This window comes from Takifugu flavidus, chromosome 2, assembly GCF_003711565.1.
Source record: "Takifugu flavidus isolate HTHZ2018 chromosome 2, ASM371156v2, whole genome shotgun sequence".
Taxonomy (NCBI): domain Eukaryota; kingdom Metazoa; phylum Chordata; class Actinopteri; order Tetraodontiformes; family Tetraodontidae; genus Takifugu; species Takifugu flavidus.
In genome coordinates, this window is record NC_079521.1 from 15,553,389 (window position 1) to 15,569,305 (window position 15,917).

The 15,917-nt window shown below is 41.9% G+C and overlaps 1 protein-coding gene across 4 annotated transcripts in view; it reads left to right on the forward strand.

The window, feature by feature from the left end:
• The first annotated feature begins 1,205 nt into the window (after positions 1 to 1,205).
• Positions 1,206 to 15,917, forward strand: part of ankrd11 (ankyrin repeat domain 11) — a 68,774-nt gene continuing 54,062 nt past the window's right edge. For 3 of the 4 annotated variants that reach the window (XM_057025628.1, XM_057025625.1, XM_057025626.1), the window contains exon 1: positions 1,206 to 1,631. The gene's annotated coding sequence lies outside the window, so the exon portion shown is untranslated. The remainder of the gene's footprint in view (positions 1,632 to 15,917) is intronic. The other variant, XM_057025627.1, reaches the window with a different exon arrangement.

The following is a 15,917-nucleotide window of genomic DNA, read 5'->3' on the forward strand; positions in this document are numbered from 1 at the left end:
CAACCTTTAACCGAGTTGATCGAGAAACTAGAAGTTGCGCACAGTTTGCGCAGACCACAGTTAACGTCTTCCGCTGCGCGTTGTAATATAAAAAAGACAGAATTATTCGATGCCACATAATGTATTTAATTGAAAATTAAGTATGTAAATTTATTAACAAAACGTATTTTAATGCTACTTTATTGTTGAAAACAATAACAATAATACAAGATGTCTCCGCCAGGAGACGCTCTTGACTTATTCGGATATGCTGAACTATCCGGGCGCAACATTCGTCGGTATTTTCGCCAAACTTTGCAATATTTTTGATTCAAATGTGTATCGTTCTTAGTTTATAAAAAATACAAATAATACATAAACAATTATTCTTTCGTAATAACGCTGTTACATTTGTAAATAAAGATGGAATGACGTGTTTATTTGAGTGGCATAAAATATTGACCAATAAGAGATCAGAAACGGTTTGTTTTTAGCCAATAGAAATCCTTCTTTCATACATTTCCCGTATTATTATTTTTGTGCATGGGTGCGTCAAATTTGTTCACCAGTACCGTCCGCTTTCTATTTGCTCAGACAGTATGACCCAGCACAAGCTTGGTTTATTTCTCAATAGATAATTTAAAAAATATATCCAGAAAACCCAAATTACAATAATACAGTGTTTCGTATGTTTATCAAATATTTAGTCAATTCCAAATGCCCTTTGTTATATTTGAAAGTTGACTTTTAACATGTTAATGAAAATATTAGTTACTGGAAAAAAACAGCATTAAAAAAACTGATGGTTCCACATGCATTTTGGCAAGTTGATCTACGTGTCCAATAAGGAGTAGGAATAAGCAAAAAAACGTATTTAGTCCTACGCCTTTACAGAAGTTTATTCACTATTTTAAAAGCCAGCCAATATTATCATAACGGCGATTTCAGGAAACCTAAAAGTGTGAAGAAAGTTACGAAACGAGCGCGCCCATTGCCCGTACTCCATTTCCTTTTCTCGGTCCACGACTACATAATGGAGCGTGATCTCTTGTGTGTAACTGCAGACTGCGGTCAGCCACGTTGGCGCGTTGGCTGAATGGTTGTGAAGGGAAGACGGGACCGTACTCGGATCCAAAATGGCGTCGTTTTCACTCTGCGCGGAAACAGTATCCGCCCACCACACGACCTCCAATCAGAACGCTCGTCTCTTTCCGGAGCAGTTTCCGCCTGAGTGTCCATACTGAAGTCAAAGGCCGCTCGCTCGGAAATCGGTCGAATGGGTTGGCGGAGAGGATTAAACCGAAAACAAAATATGATCTTTTGATGGTTTACGCTCACCCAAGCAAGTCAGCTTACGTTCATATGGAATGCTAAAGGTCGCGTCGACGATGTAATAGCTTTGCCGTGAACGACTTTTCGTGGATATTTTATTGTGTTTTCGTTGGACGTCTGTTTTTGGTCTGCACGGTTTTAACAAGCTAGCGCTAGCCTCGATTCTGGTGCTGCGATGGTCGCCCTAAGTTTATGCGGATGTCTTCGGACAACTATGAAGTGAAACGACGTCAACCAATGGAAGCGTTCGGCTGGAGTCACCGAAACGAAAATTAAACATTAAACCTTCAGATAACAGTTTCACTCGGGAAATCGGACAGGTGAGTGGCATTAACCGCTTTGCCGCGTTAACAACAAACAAACAGACAGGCGAGCGGTTAGCTGAGGCTCGTTACTATGGCCGACCTGCAGCACTTCCATTTGCTAAAATGTTCGGTGCACCGATGGCCAAAGCCTGCTCCAAGGTTCTTTCTGCAGTCGAGTCTTATTCTGGATGTGCTTTTTTCCCCTCTCGACTTGGTTTTTCTACTTCTATTAATTAAACCAGCATTGCATGTTTTTCATTATAACCGGGGACCTTATATGATTTCCCATTTGGCGTTGCACTTGCACACGCACGGTATTGATATTTAATAAATGTAAGTGACTGGGGCCGTTAACAAGCAGCCCTTCATGCACCGAATCCTTGCTCGCACGTATACATGCTGATATTGGTGAAGCTGCCCCGTGGATTCATGAATGCTTTTCCCTGCTACTGGAGGTTCCACAGTGGCGAACTTTTAAGAATTGTTAACCCCAACCCTTCTTATTTACGACACCAGACGTTTGATGGTCAGTAGCACGTTCAAGTTAGTTTATTTTACAGATAAATATTTACTCCATCATTGCTCCATTTGAAGACTTTGGCTGCTTGATGCAGTCCTTCCTGTATAGGAGGCAGCAATCAGAAATGCATACATTTGTGTATATGTGACCGCTGTCTCCATGATCACTGAGCAGGGCTGCTGTTCCATGTTGTGGAGGTGAAGAACATGGTGGGACTTGTAATGAACTGTAAAGGAAATTGAATCCGGAGGGGGAAGCTCTCCGCTTTGGTGCAGTACCAGTGCTGATGAAAACACTGCAGCACCGCTGATGGTGTTTTCCACCAAGATACAGAAAGTGTTTGAGCTGGTTGGAGCGTTCGTGCTGATTCCACTGCAGAGGGAGTGATGCGTGTCTCTTGGCACCAACATTTGTTCCTTTGGTCTAAATTGGACGACACGAGAGCCGTGAGCTTGTTTTGAATCCTTCTGTCCTTTCCAGGAGTCTGCAAACCCTTATCAAACCAGCTCCATCAACCTGTTTAGAGCTGTACTAATGAATGAGCTACGTTTAGTGTAAATTTGAACATATAAATGTCGATGCTGTCTTCAGATTTTAAAGGTCCAAGCCCTCGTTCATATGTACACACTTGTGACTCAACGTTACATTTTTCCCACCTCTGATTGCTGTTGTAACTTGTCATTGGAGTTCTTTTTGATAAGATTCGGTTGCTCTGAGAGAACGGCGGCTGATTTGCGTCAACAAATAATTCTGGACCGTATTCAGTCGGGCATCCGTTTAAAAGCTGCTGGGTGGTGATTTACCGTTAGATATATCCAGGAACCTTTATTTGCCTTAACATCGTTAATGTGAGCGGAGTTATCACACCGTGGGCCTGTGCAAAGTCACACAAACCACCAACGGTGTGATTAGTTCCAGGCATTACCTCGTGTTTGGATACACTGCTGTCTACAGGTTTGAGACAACTTACGGCCACCCCCAAGAATCAAATATTCAATTAATCTGGGGGTGATTTGTCCTCAGTCACCTGAACTGAAGACAGTCAGATCAGTTGCCCCTTTACTCTCATTAGTGATGTGTAACCTATCATGTGGATGGCTGTTGGGGCCCTGATCCCATGGCTTTAGCCGTCAGACTGTTGGACTCACTGATCGCCACCATTTTATCAGTATATTTTCTCTGCTGTTCACCTACAGCGATGATCAAAGCAGCCATATTACTGAGTCGTCTTGATTGACGAGGAAATGGGAGAATTTCCGCGTCTTGAGTTAAACTCAAATATTTATCACCTGTGAGCTGATTCAGTGAGTGTTGTTGCAATGTTGCAGCACGAGCCAATAAATCCAAAGTGCATTTAGATTTGGGCTCTTTAATTCTCCATTTGATCCAATTGCAGCTCGACATTAAGTCACATTCTTGGATTCTGTCTGATTTGCAACAACTAAAACTAGCAATGGATGACCTTTAAACTAACGAGTGCTCATCTGTTTAGCAGGTTTACACATTCCAAAGCTATTGGTTGCACAGTAACATGTGGCATTAAGCATTGTGCTTGTGTTGGGAGTCTTTTCTGTCCAAAAGTGTAAACGAAGCAACCGGCCTCCGTCTAAAGTGACGCACCTAACCCAACTTTGTTTGGATAATGAAAAACCTAATCTACAAGGCAGCGAATGTAGCGCTTTCCATGTTATGCAAGTCTAAATCCAGGGCATTTGACACAATCTCCTACTCACCAGACATGAAATTGGACTTTGTGGTTATTGTAGCGGTCTGTCACACCCACTACGCCGCTCTGTTGACTTAAATGACTCGATTCTTGTGTTTGTTCTGCTAAGCTTGGTCCGGGTGCGTTTGAGACCATATTCCAGACCTGTTCCTTCTAGTTGAGCCTCAAGAAGATCACGAGAGCCTTCTTTGCCCTCTTTGTTTACATGATTTTAAGGATAATTGGCAGTTTCCGGGGACGGTTGCAATGGAAATCACGGGAGACGGAGTTTTCTAACGGACATTGAACTGGGAAAATGCTTGATAGTGCACCTGGGTTTCTAATATTTGGAGAGGGGAAGCAACGACATTTGTGGAATCTGGAATAATGAAAACTGTAACCAAGATGTTGTTGGTGTTGGCTCTTTGCCTGACCCTCGACTGCTCCAGTATTCATGTTTTCAGCTCAACGGAGGACTCGGGTCGCTGTTCCAATGCAAAAAATGTGGCACAGATTTGCTGAATATCTGTGAAGCAAAGTTGAAAAGCATCCGCGACCTTTGGCGAAGCATAACCAGTGACCCCAGATGGTGTGAGGGTAGGCATTGTGGACTTTTGGATTGTGCTACATCTGGAAATGTAATATGAATATTATAACAGCACTTCTGAGCATTATCAAAGATGCAGGATAAACTATAGTTATAGTAACAGAGTTATCTTGACACAAGAAGATAACTGAGTGTTTTCCTGGTCAGCAGCATATTTGCTTTGGCTAAAGCTGACATATTTCATGTTCTTCTGGGTGTTGCCCAATCTGTTTATCAAAAATGTGTAATACCTGTACTTGTAGTGCATTGTTAGGTTGGAACGATGAGGAATTTTCCCATAACAGAGATACTTTCTCACCATTATATGATGTTATTTACTCCTGCTGTGATCCAGTGGTGTTGTGACACCTTGACTTTGGTACCAGAGCTTAAAGAATATCCGGTTTTGTACTCAGGCTTTATTTTTCATCCCTATGTCCATATCTTATGTAGAGTGAATGTAAAGGGTTGCATTAATCTTGATCAGTGAGGCAGTAATGAGATTCTGAAGCGGCATTATATAATCAAAGGTGTAGGTGGCTCGTGCAGAAGGCTTTATATGTGAAGGTAGAGGGAAGACAAAGTTGGTATTGCAGCTCGCAGCAGCTCTGAATGCAGCCAACCCTGTCCCGGCCCTTCTGCCCCTCCCCCCTCGTGCTAAGTCTGATCCTTTTAGGTAAACAAACATTGCTGCTTACCTTCTCGCTCCTCTTTTTTCCTGTCAGTGACTCCCGCTCCTTCCTCCATGTTGGAGTGGTGTTAATCTTTTATAGCTGCTGTTCTCCTTGCAGAATCTCTGTGGAGACTCAAATGGCATCTGAAGCTCTTTGAAATTCTGCCTAGCCTTTGCCACCCACCCCCCCCCCCCCCAATCCTAGCAGTGAGATGGAACAAAATGGCGGGCCCCAATTGAGCTGTTTCCCCCAGGGGCTGTGGAGCCTCATTTTGGGGTTTAGGAGGCTCTGTTGGTCGATAGTATTTTTAACTCGCGTCAGGTCTCGTTTGCTTTCTAGCATTCGGCTTTACAACTTTAGATGCTATTTTCTCTTCCCTGCATCTTTCACATCAAAGAAAAAGGGGCTCTCCAGGCTGACATGCTGCTTCCCCCCCCAGAAATGTGCTTTTTACACGTTTCCCTTTTGATCTCTCTCTTAACAGTTTGGAAACTGATTATCCGCTTTTTAAAATTTTACGTATTATCGTTTGAAGACGGAAAGCCAGTAGTTTCCCCTTGATCTCAGAGCTCATCCCATAGTTGTTCTCTGTCAATCTAGAGTCACCGTGGCCGGCACATCATTCTGAAACGTGCATGCAGCCCAACAAAAACATTTAGCTCCTTTCACACGTGAGTTCCCGAGGATCTGCAGAGGCTCAGATTAGATTTTCTCCCCAGTCGTCTGTTCATACATGCAGCTGACAGCAGCCTGTCTGCAGGCTCACGAGTGCTGGAGATGGTCCAGAGTGATTGGAGCGAGGGGTGGAGCACGGGAGGATCAAATGCTGCATTCTTGTAGGTGCTCATACACGACTAAATGCCACAAGAGTCTTGATTTGTCAAGGTTCTTTGGTATCGGCCTGTCCCGCCAGGAGCTTTTGGATCAGTTTATCTCTTAAACTGGAAGGAAACTTGTAGTCATTGTTTATACTTTATTACCGCTCTAATTTCCAGGGCTTCTTGAACATTGTTTTATTGCTTGGCTCTTGTAGGGCTTGTCACGTACCCTCTCCGGGCTCCACCTGCTGCTGCTGAATTCAAATGAACAGGCCTGGTGTGTGTGCAAGGACACCAACAGGATAGCAGGCATTGCTTATATTCACACATCAAACCCCTCTGCCTGTCATCCTTAAACACGCGTGAGGATTTAGGCGACATTTATAACAACGTTCACAGGTAGACAATCGGCAGACACGCGCACGATCCTCAACCACGACTGAAAACGCTGTGGGGATCGTGTCAAACCGATTGTTGACGACGAACGTTATTGGCACAATCTAGGGTGGATGTAGCATTACGCTTCTCCGCTGGTGGGAACATTGATAAACCCACATTTTGCTTTAGGAGCGCTAACAAACCTAGCACAGGGATTTGCACGTGTTGGCCATAAGTGTGCACGTTGTCTTTTTAAAGAGTAATGCGCATTCACTGCCCTTTCCATTTTCAGGGAAAATGGCGCTCCTTGTTTTTCACTTTGAGTCCCACTTTCAAGTTTTGGGGATTCGGGTTCTCCAGGGACTGTTCTCGTTTCAGCTGTTTTTGTTGTGTGACCGGATCCTTAGTTTGATGTTACTGATGCTGATTTCAATTATGCTGCAAGAGCACATTTTTTGGGTCAGTCTCATGCAATGATCTGGTTAGTCTTCTTCAGGACACATGTGGGGTTGACAACATTCATACGTTTACATGCACAGCTTAAGCGAGTTACGCTCAAAATTCAAATTTGGCATCTTATTGAAATTCAGCCCTTGATACAGACCCATTTACAGTTGACCTATTACTTTACACATTAAAAAAATGGAGAAAAGTGGCAGACCAACATTTCCAACAACAAGAAGATGGATAGTTGTACAGCTCCATCTAGTACGTAATGCTAATGCTAATGTTGAGACAAGAGGTAAATATGAAATATAAAATGGAGCGTGTCAACAAATCGCCCCAGTCCTAACAGGCATTGCCTATTTTAACTCTGATGAAGGAGCATACATGCTGGGTTCACGAAGGAGAACTCCGACACTTGTAGGACTGACACCTTTAACACATTCACTTCAGATGTCCTGTTACACTTGGATTAAGGCTATGAATCGTTTGGTTTCTCAAGTATCATGTGAACATAGTGGAGTTAAATGGAACTTTAGGATCCCAGACTGTTGTCCAAAGTAAAATCCACTACAAGAATGAAATTAAATAATTCAAACCATGCTTTGGAATGTTTAATATGTTTTTTGTGAAATGGTTATTTGTATCTTTTATTTATTTAAGGTTTACTGTGTATTTCACACTGTTTAAGACTTGAGCTTGGGTATGTTGGTATTTAGCAGCTAAAACGCCTTAATGTCTTAACCAGTCTGTATGCAGTGTGTTGGATCCCTTTTTTTTCTTTAGAACTTTGCATTGCTTGGAAACGGTCGAAATGTTGCTCCAGTACGGCAGCATGTAGTAAAATTTCCCAACGGTGCAAAGGCGTTTAACTCCTCCAGCCACTTTATATTAGCTTTAAGGTTAGCTATAAACCTGTGGGGGAGGGGAGCAGTGGGGTGGCCTAGCTGAATCTCAATCACCAAGACCCTTCGGCAGGGCTGGCCTTTTGATGGGCCAGCTGCAGCCATTCATCCCTCATTTACATTGGAAAGCAACAACAGGAAGGGGGGAGGGGAGAAAGATTGGGAGACGGGCCTCCGCGCTTGTGCGGGTGGGATGTGAATGAAAAGCAAAGGCATACCAAAATACCAAAGAGGTGTGGTCTTTTATGCGGGGCCAATGCTGCTGTTCAGTGATACGTACTTCCCCCAGCACATACTTAGCACAAAGCATCTAAGCACCCTTTTGACCGGGACACTCATTTCCACCAGTCAGCATTTTTCTACTTTTACAACTCGGCCGGTCGCTAACCAGAGAGTGTGAGCTGCCTCCTCTTTACAGCTCTATAGGTTCTTGTTTTTCCACCTTCTGCACATTGACTTCTTTGTATTTTGTGCTAATCCTATTTTTGAAGTCTTTACAGCCTAACGAGTTTCAGGCTCTTGTACCTGGCTTACTGTTATACTCTGCATTTGGCCTCCAGCAGAGGCCCGGTCTGTAACTCATTATAGGTTTTGAGCACAATTTTTAGTTCAGTCAGATAAAGCTGCTTCCTTGAACTTTCCTGGTTACATCAGAGGTGTCTCTGAACTTCATTTTCAGCCGTTGAAACCATACTATCATCCAATAATCTCCTAATCCCCTCCGTTTAGCTAGGTCCCATGACTGTAACATTGACAAAATGTCACACTTGTGTTCAGTCTTTCCACCTTATAATAATAATACACAAATAACATTTTTTTGGAAAGCTATATTACTCTTAAAAGTAAACATCAATTACTGCAACACCCCCCCACCCAAAAAAAGCATGGCTCTGTTTTCTAACATGGTTTAAATCAAGGTATAAGGGAATGGTTTAGCTACAGGGAATGGAAAATTACATCTCCTCTCCACTCTGGGACTTTCCCTCCTGTATATGTGGCAACACAGAGCTGCCCTTAAAGCTACAGGCAGGTATGTGTTTGGGCTGAAGGTTCACACGCTCCCTGCGCGACAGGGTAGTTAGGCCAGTGACAAGGTATTTGTTTTGCTCATAGAGGAGGCAATTTAAAATAGAAATGAAAAATAAGGGAACAGGAAGTAGAGCAGACATTTAGTTTGGCCTGGAGCTAGCAGTAATCTTTCCAACATTTCGTTGTGTTTGCCTGGCAAGGATTAGAATAGTCACAGATCTATGATTTGGAGTTAACCAGACAGTGGTCTCTGAAGTTCTTTTGATTTTAGAATGTTCTTCCCTATAAATATACCGCCTTGTTTTGTTCCCATCTGCGTGTTTGCGAGGGGGTGTGTGTCTGTGTGTATGCGTGTGCGTGCTTGTGTCACTCATACTCCCTGCAGAGGATCTTTTTATAGCATCCAGCAGTGTAATCTCTGGTCAGGATGTAGGACAGTCTTTTATTCCTCTCATTACTTATGTAAAGCCAGCTCTCGCTCAGCCCCTGCGTGTCTTTCTGCGTGCCGTATCTTCAAAAAGGTTAGCAGTTAAAGAGTCACACACCCCGTTTTATGTTGGTATTTTTCACACAGGTACAACACATCCTCACACACATCCTAATACCTTATTGTCAGCTTTTATGTTCTAGTGTTTGAGGGGTGCAAATGCTAAATGTTTGTGACTGGTGAGGCCTCGGAGTGGTCTTCAGGGACTTTTGAAGGGGTCGCCAGTTGAGGTGCTTTTACGCACCAACACTGCTTAAAAACAACACACATCACCAAAGACCTCCTACTGTGTCGGCCCTCTTTGCGTATCCTGCCTGTGTGTAATTGAAATGGGAACACGCTGCCAAGACAAAAAAAAGACAAGCAGCTTGTACATTTTGCAGCTGTGTGAGAGGCAATAACTCTCCATTCATGAAGGGAAGTGGGAAATTTCTGGAAAGTCAAAGAGCTGGCTTCCCTTGACTGATGTTGATAGTTGATCCTTCTCCTCTTGACTCCCGAGCTTCTGCCGCTGTGTTGCCTGAAGAAAAGAAAGCACTGAGTATTAGACATCTCAAATTGTGTCATTGCTTTATACGTACATCCATTTCTCTTCTCATCCTCCAATTTGTTAAACGGTCTTCTCATCTGGTCCCGATGCTGATTCAGCAGCAACAAAGCAGTTTATCCAAGGCCACCCGTTTCTGATCCAAATCCCAAGTTCTTTAATTAACCTAATATGAGACTTTAGTACGAATGTGCATATAAGGAATAGCGGAAACCTAAAGAAGTACTGTATGAAGCAGCCTGATGAACTCCAGGCCACACAGCCAATTAAAGCAGCAAAGAAGACTAAATGTTAACTTCATGTTAAATTACAGTTTAGGTTCGATTCTACGACTGTACAGAATAATTAAATAATCTGATATTACTCCATAGTTTAATGCTTTTTCCCATCTTAAATCATCATATTACTCTAAAGCACGACTGAAAGATGCCAACAGATGATACTTCAGGAAGTCAACAAAACCATTTCAGTTTCTTGTGTTCATCAAGTCGATAATTGTGGCAACAGAGTCCTTCCCTGTCACTATTTTATAGTTGATTTCTATTGACGGGAAGGTCTTAGTGAGTGAGGATTGTCTTGGTTAACTATAGGAATAATATCTTTTATTCTCTCCCCCAGATATTTAGTGATGTTCCCTGAATCGGGACCCATGAGGAAACTAACCTGCAGCAGTGGTGTGTGTACCATTAATGTACTGCTCCGAAGCAAGTTGGACACTTGAAAAATCCGGCTCAGAAAACAACAGTACATGAAGTTCCCACGGTCGTAGCAAAAAGAAATGTAAAATGGACAATCCAGAAAGAGCAGCAGCACATGGAATTATAGCAAGATGCTTTGTTTTTCAGTGATAAACAAGATGCAAGCCAGAGCAGCTAGTTGCCAGAGGTGGTCTTCTGCCATACTTGTATACCTTCTGTGGTCGCGTATGCCCATGCACGTTTATCTTTGATTTTATGTCTGTTAATTCACTCCTGGAAAAACACACAATTTGTTTCCCTGTGTGGAAGAAATTCCACATACATATCAGTTATGGTTGTAGGCATCTACATAACTTTGTAAAGCCAGTCTGTTACAAAGCTGCAGTGTTACACAAGTGCAGTATATATCTACATGCTATGATCATAACAGGAAATGGAAACAGAGGTTACAACATGCCGCAGCATAGGTGGTATGTATGTGTTTATAATGGTTCCACTATCCAAGAGCATTGTTACGTTCTATTTTTGATATTATGCAGTCACAATATGAGATTTGTCTGGGTTTTATCAGATCACCCCAAAGGGGCTCTGATTCATGCTGCATTAGTCTGGATCTCTCCGTGCTCATCTTTCTTGTCCCTCACATCGATCATTTCCTCCCTTTCTATATGCGGTAGCAGATTTTCAGGAAACACAACATGCAGGAAACTAAGGGCGTTGGGCCTAGCCATTTACCACATTTCCTTGTTTGAAAGAGATTTTAGAATCTTCTCATTGACTAAGAGCTTCTTTTTTCATGTTGTATCCTTTGAAATGTTGTTAATCATTTAATATATTCTGATATTCCAAAACAGTACATAACAGGAAGAACTTTCTTCAGTAAACAGCCTCATTTACATGGACAATGTTTTGTTGGTTTCAAACCAGCAGTCATCGACCATTTAGCCGTAAAAATACATTTTTGCACAACTTTGAATTAATTTATCCAACATAGCTGATTTGAGAACATGCCGTAGTTGTACTTAAATTGTGTACTGTATTATTAATATCCATGTTTTGTTCCAGCAAGTCATTGTATGTATTGATAAAATGTGCAACGCTGTTGGCTTGGTGCTCATGGGATAGAAACACGGCCTTTGAATCAGAAATGTGTGTCAGCTGGAGATGTGTATTAAATGAATATGTTTTTTAAACCTGCCCAAAATGGTGTGGGCGCACGAAAGGCTGCAGGCGATCAGATCCAGCACAGTCAACCTGCTTTGTGGCGCTAGAACATGTGCTGGGTGTTTATTCCGATAATGTACCATGCACTACACCTCCATTTGCAGTTTTCATAGAGCGCTTTCTTTCCCTGCAACCATGGCAACAGAAAATGACAAATGGCAGGAATGTGGAAACACTAAGGTTGTGGTAGAGAGGGAACAACACAACGCTTTAGCAACAGCAAATCAATTTGAAGTGAAACCGTTGTGCGGTTTGTAATCTAAACTTGAATATTTTGCATATTAAATGGCTAAAGGAAAGTGTACTCATCTAATCACTGTTAATGTGGCACAAATGTGTGTATTTATGTGTTTGGTTGTGCTAAAGGAATATAGTTGCTCTATGTCTTTTCACTCTGCCCTTATTATGTAGAATTCAAACTGTCCTTCTGTGTATATGATACTAAATTACCAGCATTTTAATAATGTGAGGGTCTTGAACATTTTCTGGATTTTATATAAATCTAGTACTGCTAAGAGTAAATGGCCCCGTTCTTAAAATGTCCCTTACATATGATTCAGAGGCATAGTTGTAAAATATGTGAATTAGTCAAATCTGTTGTGCTGTTAGCTTGGAAAATATCCATTTTAGTGATGGCACAGCCACAGCATATGAACATAGATAAAGGGTTTAAATGCCTCTTTGGTGAATGAAGCAGGATCCTTTAATTTTGTATTGTCTGCTGGGGGTAAAGGTATTTGTGCAATAAGATTTAGTAAATTGTTTTAACCTAGAGTTTCGCCTGCTATTGCCTATCAACTTTCTTGGCCAAAAACACTCGCCTTTGCTTCTTAGTAGCTGTTTGATGAGCTGTGCAATTGAGTTTGTAAACACAAGTGTGATATCCTGATGGCAACTCACTTATTAATGACTAAACCATCATTTAAATTATTTTAGTGTTACATTTCCATTTTGAATGGCTGGTCAACCCTGTTTAATTCTGTGTGAACATCATTCATCATAGCTTGCATTACTGGCAGTGCACATGCACATTGATAGTTTCAGTAAATGTCTCTGTAGCCATCCCTTGTAAAAGTGTCTGTTGTTCATTAAATTGTGGCACTTTTTCCACATTAGCTATCTTGCTGGTATATGAAATGGTGGTGAAATCAAAACGGCAGCCCAAAAATAATCCCATACAATGTCGCCATAGGGGTATGACTATTAATTGATTTTTATCTCGTTGGCTGCTGCGCTTCTTTCTGATCCGGCACAGCTCAGGCAGCTTTTGCTGAGAACTCTGGACCCCGTGCCCTGGTCTTGATATGCACTTCTACTAATAGTACAGCATAGTTGTAATACACACATGCACACCACAACACAGGCTGTGCTAACGGCGATTAATAAAAGCAAACGTGTGCTAAATTAGTGTCTTAATGCGCCGGGTCCTGGCGAAACAGCAACAATGGCTTGGTTGTTTGGCTGTAGTTTGATAAAGAATTGTTGGAGATTGTCACCTTTCAGCTCCTAATTGCAACAACAGTTGAGCCCAGATAGATGTAGGTCCACGAGACAAGAAAAAATTAGTTAAATTTGTCTGTTTCGATCTTTGTCGCTCAGCTCTTCGGGTTACACATTTGCACAGCTATGTTTACATGACAACGTTCTCAGCAGAAACGGAAAAGTTCTTCCTTTGCTTTTTCGCTGTGTTGACATGGAGGCAGTGTGAATCTGGTTTGCAGTCAAACAGATCTGCCATAATGCCTGAAAACCCCGTAGCAAGCATGCCACAAATGAACAAACGCTGGTCTGAATGGCACAGCCACATAGTGGTGGCGGAGCGATAACAAACCTAGCACAGTTAGCAGCCCACGTTTCTCCGGAGTCGGCCGTAGCTGCTGCTGTTTTTCCTCGGAGCGGGCACTACCTTTATCTGAAGGAGCGTCATGCGTGCAGGTTGCGTCACCATTTTTACTGAAAATGTTCCTGTTTACACGGAGACGAAAACATTTGAGGATTCGGGCGCTCGGGGGAACCATTCTCGTGCTAATGGAAGGCGCATATACAACCGAACCTCGTTGTCTTCATTGTTGTTTAAATGGGCCCGTAGAGCAGCGCCACGTCTTTCAGATCAAGGATATGTTTAATTTCGTGTTTCCATTGAAATCTGTTTCATGTCAAGATGCAATCTTGTCTTCTTAGTTGGCCAGGGTTATCACCATCATGCCTAATGGATTGGATGGGATTTTAATTCGTACTGCCCAGCCCCAACCCCAACATTATACTGTAACTCCGTACCAAACCAATCTGTCTTCAAACATTGAGGTGCTCTCCAGGACCTGACATTTGGACATGCAGCAATTGAAAGAACATGTCAATCTGTTGTCACTTTTTTCTGGTTGTTTCTAGTTGCAGGAGTTGAACCATTTCATCCTCTGCAGTTATGAAGGTCAGGGACCTTGTACACTTATTCCCCAAATCCACCAGCATGGCCCGAGACTGCTCATATTTCCCATGAAATGCCTCCCCCAAGTTTCTTATGTAGCTCCTTCCCTGTATGACTTGTGTATGAGATGTAATAGAACCACCTAAGTACAGTTTTATATACATATACTGTAACATGTGACGTCAGTTAAAGAGCAACACAATATATCTGTTATATGTTGGTAGATGTTATTAAGAGTATTCTTATGTGTTTTACAGTCGAGCTGAAATAGCCTTCATTCACACAGGTAAAGTGTTGAACACATGCAGGCTTCAGGTTTAGGCCAGCCTTTGAAAAGACATTTTTAAATGGTAATATTTCTTTCCCTCTTTCTATATTGCTAGTTACCTTGACAACAGCAGAGGATTCGTCACAAATGGAGCTCAGCCTGTCGTAGCACAGCAGCGCAGGGGAAAAACACCATTTCTAACTGTGTCACAAGTGCTGTTGCTGCCTTCTCTCTTTAGTCCTCATTACCTACCATCTCTTATGATCAGATTTTTATTTAGCAAGATGTTTGTTTAGCTAGTTGCATCTCATCCCAGTCATCTGACATTATTTTTTAGATTTTATAGATCACTCTTTTCACGCAATACTCTTCTGTTATTTTTTTATTTTTAATGCTTATTATTCTGACGTTTACTCAAGGTAAATGGGTCCATGTACCATCCACAATATGCTGGATCTTTTGGTTGAGGTATGGGAGATCACAGTGCTGCAGTTCTTCCCTGCTAGACTTTATCAATAATGTAAATGTTTTTTAAGAGGGGCAATGTGGCATGTGTCCTGTCTCCTCTCACCACCCAGTGTTGGGTTTCTCCTTTAGCTTACAAGAGCAGATGACCATATCTAATTAGTATAGATATCACAATAAGTTCTGAAATTTGACCCTTTAACATACTGTAGACCTGAGCTGTTATATTTGGCTGCTCTTACTTCCTATTGTGCGTTTTCCATTGTGGTTTATAATATGAAGGACTCTATTCTTTTCTTCAAGTTCTTTTTAACTGTTGAAGTCCTGGATGTTTATTAGAATACTTCTTAAATCAACAATATATTAATATCTAGGTTGTGTAAAACACAGAACCTTAAATTCACTTACTCAAAGTTTAATTCACTTAATTAAACCACTAAAATAGTGGTTTACTAATTACTATTACTCACCCAAGTAGGAGTGTGGGGTATGACAATATTACATGGTGAAGGATTAGAAGTTGTCTATCTGAAAAGAAGAGACACTGCACAATCATCTTTAGAGTACATCCTATATTTTGCAGTTCTATGCTGTCGCTTCATACCACAAATTACATTTCCCTTAAGTTCAAGTGCACATGAGCAACCAATAATAGGAAATTATGCGCAGTGCCATGGATGGCCCATGTGACCTTTTTCTTGTTCTGGACTATCACTGACAGCTGTATCTCAGTCCACACCAGTGTAGTAATAATTATTAGGTAGCCGGAACGTGTTGATAAGATACAATACAAGACAAGGGCTTGCTGTGTTTATGGGTTGTGTATTTGTGTACATGGCCTGGATGCTATGAATGGGAGGCAAAGTAGCGTCTGCTAGGCTAATGCTTCTCTTCTGCTAGGTTCCGCATCACATCCTGCTCTATGTTTGGTCAATCAACACCAACCACACCCCGCCCACGATTGTTTTGGGGCTGATGGTATCCACCCTGGAGCGTCATCTTGGTTAAGCGCCATAAAAATAACTGTAATTGGCCTTTCGAAGGAGGTTCCTACAGTGGAAAAGGACAAACCATCAGCCTCCGTCATATATGATGTCACATTTATTTATCAAATAGATATGTAGAATC